The following is a 10,327-nucleotide window of genomic DNA, read 5'->3' on the forward strand; positions in this document are numbered from 1 at the left end:
TATTAGAGCATCTTTTAGGTATATGCCCAGGAGTCCTCAGGTAAACCTGGGTCCTCAGGTAGTACTATGTCCCATTTTCTGAGGAACCACTAGATTGATTTCAAGAGTGGTTGTACCAGCTTGCAACCACACCAACAATGAAGCAGTGTTCCTCTTTCTTCACATCCTTGCCAGTATCTTGTGTCACATGAGTTTTATATCTTAGCCATTCTAACTGGTGTGAGGTGGAATCTCAGGGTTATTTTGATTTGTATTTCCCTGATGACTAGGGATGTTGAACATTTCTTTAGGCACTTCTCAGCCATTGGCTATTCCTCATTTAAAAATTTGTTGTTTATCTCTGTATCTCATTTTTTAATAGGGTTATTTGAGTCTCTGGAGTCTAACTTCTTGAGTTCTTTGTATATATTGGATATTAGCCCTGTATCAGACATAGGATTGGTAAAGGTCCTTTTCCAGTCTTTTGGCTGCCCTTTGATACTCTTGACAGTGTCCTTGGCCTTACAAAAGCTTTGTAGTTTTATGAGGTCTCATTTGTTTTTGATTCATGATCTTAGAGCATGAGCCACTGGTGTTATGTTCAGAAAAATTTCCCCATGCCAATTTGTTCAAGGCTCTTTCCCACTTCCTCTTCACGTAGTTTCAGGGTTTAATGTGGAGGTCTATGATCCACTCTGACTTGAGCTTTGTACAAGGAGATAAGAATGCATTGATTTTCATTCTTCTCCATGCTGACTGCCAGTTGGAGCAGCAACAACTGTTGAAGAGGCTGCTTTTTTTTTTCATTGAATGGTTTTAGCTCCTTTATCAAAGATCATGTGACTATAGGTCTGTGGGTTTGTTTCTGCATCTTAAATTCTGTTCCAATCAATCTACCTCTCTGTCTGTTTCCTAATTCCATGCAGTATTTTTTTTAATTACAACTGATATAGCTTAAGGTTATGGATAGTGATTCCCATGGAAGTTCTTTTATTGTTAAGAATAGATTTCGCTCTCCTGGCATTTTTGTTATTCCAGATAAATTTCAAATTGCTCTTTCCAACTCTACAAAGAATTGGATTGGAATTTTGAAGGGGATTGAATTAAATTTGTAGATTGCTTTTGAACATTTTTACAATGCTGATCCTTCCAATCTATGAGCATGGGAGATCTTTCTCTCTTCTGAGATCTTCAATTTCCTCATTTACAGATTTGAAGTTCTTGTCAAACAGATCCTTGTATTTAGAGCATAGATGTTCAGGATTGAGAATTCATCTTGACTGATTTTTTTCCTTTCATGAGTAAAAAGTGTTTTCCCTTGTCTTTTTTGATGACTTTTGGTTGAAAATCTACTTTATTTGATATTAGGATAGCTATTCCAGATTGTTTCTTGGAACTATTTGTTTGGAAAGTTTTTCCCAATATTTTATTCTGAGGTAGTAGTGACTGTCTTTGTTGCTGAGTTTCCTGTATGCAACAAAATGCTGGATCCTGTTTATGTATCCAGTCTGATAATCCATGTCTTTTTATTAGGGTATTGAGTTCATTGATATTAAGAGATATTAAGGAATATTTACTGTTGTTTCCTTTTATTTTTGTTTATAGAGATAAAATTATATTGGTGTGGTTCTTTTCTTTTGGATTCATTACAAGATTAGTTTCTAGACCTCCTTAGTGTGAAGTTTCCCTCTTTGTGATCGAGTTTTTCACCAATTATTCTTTGTAGTACTGACTTGGTAGACAGATAATGTGCAAATTTGCTTCTGTCCTGGAATATCTTGGTTTCTCCATCTATGGCAATTAGAAGCTTTGCTGGATATAGTAAACTAGGCTGGCATTTGTTTTCTCTTAGGATCTCTATGACCTCAGTCCAGGATCTTATAGCTTTCATAGTCTCTGTTGAAAAGTCTGGTGTAATTCTGCTTGGTCTGCCTTTATGATTCCTGTCCTTTTTTCCTTTTTGCTTTTAGTATTAGTTTTTTGTTTTGAATAGTTGTTGTTTTTACTATTATGTATCTGGAAAAATTCCTTATCTGGTTCAATCTATTTGGAGTTCTATAGGCTTTTTGTATTTTCTTGGCTATCTCTTTAAGTTAGGGAAGTTCTTTTTTTTTTTTTTTTTTTTTGAATTTTGTTAAAGCTATTTACTGGGCCTTTTAGTTGGGAGTTCTCACTCTCTTCTACACCTATTATCCTTAGGTTTGGTCTTCTCATTTTGTCCTGGATTTCCTGGATGTTTTGGGTAGGAATCTTTTGATTTTTGCATTTTCTCTGACTGTTGTTTCAATGATTTCTATGGTATCTTCTGTTCCCGAGATTCTCTCTTCCATCTCCTGAATTTGGTTGGTGACACATGCATCTATGACTCCTGGTGTCTTTCCTAGATTTTTCAACTTCAGGTTTGTCTCCTTTTGTAATTTCTGCATTGTTTTTATTTCTGTTTTCAGTTCCTTCATCTGTTTGTTTTTGTGTTCATTTATCTCTTTAAGTGAGTTTTGTATTTGCTCTTTAAGGGCTTCAAATTGTTTTTGTGTGTTCTCCTGACTTTCTTGAACTTCTTTAAATATGTTATTTATGCAATTCTCAGATATCTATTATCATCACGAGGTATGATTTTTAAGTCTGGTTCTTGTTTTTCTGGTAAGATGGGATATCCACTATTTGCTGTTTTGTGAGCAGTGGGTTCTGATGTTGCCAGATTGTCTTGGATTCTGTTTCTTAAAATCTTGTGCTTGCCTCTTGCCATATTATTGGCGATGTTAGGTGATCCTGTTGTCTCTTGCTGGAGCTTGTCTCTCCTTTGGGTCTCTAGAGGGAGATTGTTCCTAGGTGTTCGGCTCTCTGGGTAGGCTGTGAGTTCCAAGGGCAGGGCCCAGTCCTGATGTAACTGGGCCATTTCTCCCCTTGAGTGGAAATGTCTGTTTCTAGGTAGCACTGCCCCCTGCACCCTGATAGTTTTGGGGCAGCCTCTCCCTAGATAGACAGTGGGGAGGGAATGTGTACTTGCCCCTGCACTCAGGAGTGAGAACTCTCTTGTGGCTCTTCTAGATGTCCAGCAAACTTTAGGCAGGGCTCCAGTCTCAATGATAAATTGGGTCGGGTCTGACCTTGGGCTGGAAGTTTGTGCTCCCAGACAGCACATCCACTTGTGTCCTGTGAGTTACAGGTGGCCTTTTCCTGAATATGTGGGGAGGGAACATCTACTCACCCTTCCTGAGTCTTCCCTAGGCACTCAGTTCTCTGCAGGCAGGCAGCTACCAGTCCTAATGTCAGTGTGCCTGATCTGTCCCAAATAGTGATATTTTGACTTCTTCCTTTCTGACATGTATCCCTTTGACTTCCTTTTGTTGTCTAATTGCTCTGGTCATAACTTCCAGTACTATGTTGAATAGGTAGGGGGATGAATTATTTCATAATAGGTATTGAATTATTTCAAATGTTTTCTCAGTATCTAGTGAGATGATCATGTAATTTTTTTCTTTGAGTTTGTTTATATGGTGTATTTTGTTAATGGATTTTCATACCATCCATGCTTCCTTGGGGTGAAGCCTACTTGTTCAAGTTGAATGATTTTGTTGATGTGTTCTTGGATTCAGTTTGCAAGAATTTTATTGTGATATTTTGCTTCGATGTTCATGAAAGAAATTGGCCTGAAGTTCTCTTTCTTTGTAGAGTCTTTGTGCATTTTAGATATGAGTATAATATGGCTTTGAAAAACAATTTGGGTCATGTTCCTTCTGTTTCTATTTTGTGAGATAGTTTGGAGAGTATTATAGGTCTTCTAATAAAGTCTGCTAGAATTCTATACTGAACCCATCTGATCCTGGACATTTTTTGCTTAGGAGGCTTTTGATGACTGCTTCTATGTTTTTAGGTGTTATGGGATGTTTAGATAGTTTATCTGATCTTGATTTAACTTTGGTACCTGTTATCTCTCTAAAAATTTGTCCATTTTCTCTAGATTTTCCAGTTTGGTTGAGTATAGGCTTTTGTAGTAGGATGTGATGATTTCTTGAATTTCCACAAGTTCAGTTGTTATTTCTCCTTTTTCATTTCTGATTTTTTTGATTTGGATACTCTCTCTGTGCCCTTTAGTTAGTCTGGCCAAGTGTTTATCAATCTGTTTAATTTTCTGAAAGAACCAGCTCCTGTTTTGTTGATCATTTTAGAGTTTTTTTTTTTTTTTTTGTTTCTACTTGGTTGATTTATGCTCTGAGTTGTGTCTTTTCCTCATGGGTGTACTTGCTTCTTTTTGTTCTAAAATTTTCAGGTGTGCTGTCATGCTGCTAGCATATGCTCTCTCTAGTTTCTTTTTGGAGGAACTCAGTGGTATGAGCTTTCCACCTAGTACTGCTTTCATTGTATCCCATAAGTTTCAGTATGTTGTGTGTTCATTTTTGTTAAATTCTTTAAAAACTCCTTATTTCTTTCATTTCTTTTTTTGACCACGTTATTATTGAACAGCACTGTTTAGATTTCACGTGTATGTGGGTTTTTTGTTGTTTTTGTTGTTATTAAAGATCAGTATTAGTCCATGGTGATCTGATAGGATGCATGGAAGTATTTTGATCTTCTTATATCTGTTGAGGCCTATTTTGTGACCAAATATGTGGTCAGTTTTAGAGATGGTATCTTGAGGTGCTGAGAAAAAGTATATTCTTTTGTTTTAGGATGATGTGTTCAATGCATGGCTGCTAACTCTTTTTGGTTAATAACATCTGTTAGTTTTACTATGTCTTTGCTCAGCTTCCGTAATCTGTCCATTGATGAGAGTAGGGTGTTGAAGTCTCCCACTATTATTGTGTGTGGTGTAATATAAGCTTTGAGCTTTAGTGAGTTTCTTTTATGAATGAAGGTGACCATGTATTTGGAGCACAGATGTTCAGGAGTGAGAGTTAATCTTGATAGATTTTTACTTTGCTGAGTAAATAGCGCCCTTCCTTATTTTTTGATAACTTTTGGTTAAAAATCTATTTTACTCGATATTTGAATGGCTATTTCAGCTTTTTCCTTAAGATCATTTGCTTGGAAACTTTTTGCCCTGTCTTCTACTTTACAAAGAAGTATCTGTCTTTGAAGCTGAGATTAGATTCCTGTGTGCAGTAAAAAGCTAGATCCTGTTTATTTATCCAGCCGGATAGTCTGTCTTTTTATTGGGGAATTGAGTCCATTAATGTTAAGAGATATTAAGAAATAATCATTGTTGTTTCCTGTCATTTTTGTTGTTAGAGGTAGAATTATATTTGTTTGGTTCTCTTCTTTTGGTTTATTGTAAGATTATTTTCTTGATTTTCATAGGGTGCAGTTTCACTCCTTGTGTTATAGTATTCCATCTATTATTCTTTGTAGGGCTAGGATTTTTGTACAGATATTGTATAAATTTGGTCTTGTCCTGAAATATCTTGGTTTCTCCATCTGTTGTAATTGAGAGTTTTGCTGGATACAGTAACCTGGTCTGGCATTTGTGTTCTCTTACAATCTGTTTGCCCTCTTTCCAGGATCTTCTAGGTTTCATAGTCTCTGTTGAGAAGTCTGGTATAATTCTGATTGGTCTGCCTTTATATGTTATTTTTCTCTTTTCCGTACTGCTTTTATTATTTCATTAATTTTTTAAGCATTTGGTGTTTGACTATTATGTTTTGGAAAGAGTTTCCTTTCTTTTCCATTTTGTTTGGAATTCTGTAGGCTTTAGGCCTCTTGTCTGATCATAGTCATTTCTTTCTTTAGGTTAAAGATATTTAGTTGACCTTTAAGTTTGGAGTCTTAACTTTCTTCTGCACCTATTATCCTTAGGTTTGGTCTTCTCATTGTGTCCTGGATTTCCTGGCTGTTTGTTTTTTTGTTTGTTTGTGTTTGTTTTATTTTGTTTTTTTTTTTGCATTTTCTCTGACTGTTGTATCAATGTTTTCTATATTATCTTCTGCTGTGAGAGTCTTTCTTCCATCTCTTGTATTCTGTTGGTGATATTTGTTTCTATAACTCCTGATCTCTTTCCCATGTTTTCTATCAACAGACTTGTCATATTTTTTGTGATTTCATTATTGTTTCTATTTCTGTTTTCAATTCTTTTACTTTTTTTGGTTGTTTGTTCTTGTAGCTCTATAAGTGATTCTTGTGTTTCCTCTTTTAGTGCTTTGATTTGTTTACATGTGTTTTCCTGGTTCTCCTGCTTTCTTACAGTAGTTATTCATGTGCTACTTGAGGCCCTCTGTCATCAACATGAGATATGATTTAAGTCAAAATCTTGTTTTTCTGTTGTGTTAAAATATTCAATACATGCTATGGTGGGAGACCTGAATTCTGATTTTGCCAGGTGTCTTAGTTTCTGTTGCTTAGGTTCTTGTGCTTGCCTCTTGATATCTTGTTTTCTATGATGCTATATGATCTTGTTGTCTCTTTCTAGAGCTTGTCTATCTGAGAGTCTGTGGGCTTATGGTCTCAGGAGGGAAGTTTGCTCTTGGGTGTTCAGCTCTCTGTATGTAGGCTGTGAGTTCTGATAGTGGCTGACCAGCTCTGGCTCTGGGTACAAATGAGTGCCAGAACAGTCAGTTTCCAGGTAGCACCATGCTACCTATATATCAAGAGTTGTAGGAGGTCTCTCCATAAATAGTCAATGGAGAGAAAATGGGGCTCACCCATGGGCTCAGGAGGGAGAGCATTCCTGAGAGCTCCCTGGGTCCTCAGCAATTTGCAGGCACGCACTGAGTCTTAGTGAGGTTGGGCCAACTCTGCCTCTTACTCTGGGCCATAACAGTCTACTTTCAGGCATCCCTGCACTACCTGTGCTCCAAGATTTCCTGTGAACTAGAATATTCATTGAAACAATTAAAATTTTAATGCTACTTTTCACAGAGGTAAAACAATTTTTAAGTTTACATGATAGCATGAAGGAATTTAATCTTTTGGGGGGGGGCAGAAGAACAAATATGGAGGTGCCACTCCTTCTGACTTCTAATTATATAATATACAATTTTAATTCAATTAATACATATAGCTTTGAAAGTAGATGTCTTTGAAAATGGAACAAGACAGAAAGCCTGGACACAAAGCTACATTTGTTTATTGTTAACTTCTTTCTGATGAAGCTCCTACAAAGTACACACTGAGTAAAAGATTACCTACTGAGGTAATAACCCTGACAAACTACATACATATAACATCACATGTATAGAAACTTTAAATTTGACTGGTATCCTTTGCATTAAGGTCATATTAAGACATATCAGCTACTTATATGTAAGCCATGAAATTGTAAACTTACTTGTATATACTTAGAGGGTAATCTCCATGGTATTAATATGAACTGAACTGTTTTTGCTTCTCACTTAAAAAAAATAAAGATACCAAAACAGAAATAGGCAAGTGGGAATTCATCAAATTAAAACCATCTTCACTGTAAAAGAAACAATTAACAAGTATATCAGATATTACAGAAAATGTGATTTGGATCATACTAAAATATAAAGAAATAAGGAAAACCAGTATTTCTAAATAAATGCTTTGGACAATTGGTTTTTATAGAAAAACAAATAAAATCATTTACTTAAGAACATATGAAAGTGGGCAAATGGCGACTCCCGCTTGTGCTCCAGAGTCTGGGCCTGCCGTGGCCCCGCTGGGGAACCCTGCCCGCCGCGCCAGCCGCAGCCCTTGTGCAATGTGCTCGCTGCCCCGCGGCTCAGCTCCCGAGGACTTGGGGCGGCAGAGTTCGGCGGAGCTGCGGGAGAGGTTGAGGCGCCAGGAGAGACTTTTGCACAACGAAAAATTCATTTGCAAATTGCCCGACAAAGGTAAAAAGATCTCAGACTTCACTGCCAAACTGAAAGCTGCCATTTCAGAAGGTGAAGAGGTTAGAGGGAGAAGTGAACCGTTTCGTCCTGTTAGTGTAGACTGTAAGCTAAAGCAAAACGCAACCACGAGAGTTGATACCGACATAGACAAGGCCCAGAATTCTGGCCTGATGCTTGATAATTCTTCATTAGTTCCTGAATGTTCCTCAGTAGATAGTAAATCATCTAAAACAACCTCAGAAACACAGAGACCTACACATCTCACTCACAGAGGCAATGGAGAGACTTTGGAGGCTGGCTGCAGTGAACACCAGCCCAGCTGCCCACAGGAGAGCCCGGGCACCCTCATCTGAAGTTAGTGAGTATCTCCCCCAGCACTCAAGTCACGTGGAAGAGATTTCCAGCAACGTCGACAGTCTGTTTATCGATAAGTTGCAAAGGATCACAATTGCAGACCAGAGTGAACCCTCAGAAGAAAACACCAGCACTGAGAGCTCTGCGGGACTGCAGAGTGAGACTCCCAAGAAGCCTCATTACATGAAAGTGCTAGAGATGCGAGCCAGGAACCCAGTGCCCCCTTCTCGTAAGTTTAAGACCAATGTGTTACCCACACAACAAAATGACTCACCAAGTCATTGTCTGAGAGTCAGTCTCCTGCGTCCTCAGAAGAGCAGCGACGCGGGGCTAGGCAGCATCTTGATGATGTCACAGCAGCGCGCCTCCTTCCACGTCACCACCTGCCTGCACAGCTGCTCTCCATACAAGAGTCGCTGGCCCTGCAGAAAGAGCAGAAGCAGGATTATGAGGACATTCAGGCCAAGCTCGCAGCACAGAAACTAGCCAAGAGACTGAATATTAAAATGCAGAGCTACAATCCAGAAGGGGAGTCTTCAGGGAGATACCGAGAAGTGAGGGACAAAGACGATGCCCAGTCCTCGGATGAATGCTGAAGATGATGCTGGGCGATCCCAAGAGCTACTGCTGAGTTCTCACCGTCTCATCGAACTTCCTAACAAGTATCAAGACCAGTGTCAGACCTTGTTGAGGGACAGCATTTTTAAAGTTACACAAAGGTAGCTACAAAATAAGAACCCAGTTTGTCTTTCAGAAGATGACCTTCACATGCTTGAACAGTTTAACACTGTGTTTGGCCGTACTGTGTTACAGTTTTGCAGTATATTGTACATTGGTCTGATATTTTAGTGTGAGTAGAGCACACATTTTCTTTAAGATAACTGCTTTTTCCTTATTCGTACTCTTATCAGGTAGCATTGCTTACACCCCTTCTGGTGAAACACTTTGTTATCCCAGGCACCTAACGTGACTTAGGAATGCCTGGTCCCTTCCTGATGGGAGCAGTGTAAAGAATGGTGGGCATGCTGCGTGGACATGGTCCTGAGATGCTGGGTGTGCAATACTGCGGAAGACATTCAGACAGTGCATGCTGCGTGGACATGGTCCTGAGATGCTGGGTGTGAAACACTGCGGAAGACATTCAGACAGTACAAGTGTATCTGCCGCTTCTGACTTCTCTGGGGCGGCTGCAGTCTTCCTATGGTGAGGATGAGGAGCACTGCTGCAGTCTTCCTATGGTGAGGATGAGGAGCACTGCTGCAGTCTTCCTATGGTGAGGATGAGGAGCACTGCTGCAGTCTTCCTATGGTGAGGATGAGGAGCACTGCTGCAGCCTTCCTATGGTGAGGATGAGGAGCACTGCTGCAGTCTTCCTATGGTGAGGATGAGGAGCACTGCTGCAGTCTTCCTATGGTGAGGATGAGGAGCACTGCTGCAGTCTTCCTATGGTGAGGATGAGGAGCACTGCTGCAGCCTTCCTATGGTGAGGATGAGGAGCACTGCTGCAGCCTTCCTATGGTGAGGATGAGGAGCACTGCTGCAGCCTTCCTATGGTGAGGATGAGGAGCACTGCTGCAGTCTTCCTATGGTGAGGATGAGGAGCACTGCTGCAGCCTTCCTATGGTGAGGATGAGGAGCACTTTGAAGAGGTGCTGGGTCGGGGAGGGTCTTCTGAGCTGGTGTGGGAGCTGCTCCTGGCTCCCCTCGGCTCGAACTCATTGCTGTCTTGGTTGATAGGTCCCTGTACAGGACACTCATGTTTGGTAAGAAAACCAATGTTTTTCTTAAGAGTTACAGTTGAATTGTCAGTATATTGCTTTTTTCCTTTTTAAACTCAAAGAGGTGTTTGTAGGCTGCAGAAACCTCAGTCATGTATGTACACATTTGTGTTTTTTTAAATGATTGTTTTTAGCAAAGATAACAATGTTTTCAAAAAGCCTTTGTCTGTTATGTGGAACTTGTAAAGGAAAAATAAAATACCAATCAGAGCAGAAAAAAAAAAAGAACATATGAAAAATATCAACCTTAGATAGTTTGCAAACATAAATATAACAGAATATTAGAACACATTGAAATATATTACATTGTGTTGTTATTGGTTTTGTGCCCATATAGCCTTTTTCTGGATTCATGTTTTCTATGTAGTTCAAATTAGCCTTGACCCAATCTTCAAACTCCACATCTTTTTCTCTTCAGTGCTGGCA

The 10,327-nt window shown here is 39.2% G+C and overlaps 1 pseudogene across 1 annotated transcript; it reads left to right on the plus strand.

The window, feature by feature from the left end:
• Nucleotides 1–7,636: 7,636 nt before the first annotated feature.
• On the plus strand, nucleotides 7,637–8,719 carry LOC308417326 (DNA-directed RNA polymerase II subunit GRINL1A-like; annotated as a pseudogene). Its single transcript has one exon. The product of its transcript is annotated as a DNA-directed RNA polymerase II subunit GRINL1A-like (transcript).
• The last annotated feature ends 1,608 nt before the right edge of the window (nucleotides 8,720–10,327 follow it).

This window comes from Micromys minutus (genome assembly GCF_963924665.1).
Source record: "Micromys minutus genome assembly, chromosome: 2".
Taxonomy (NCBI): domain Eukaryota; kingdom Metazoa; phylum Chordata; class Mammalia; order Rodentia; family Muridae; genus Micromys; species Micromys minutus.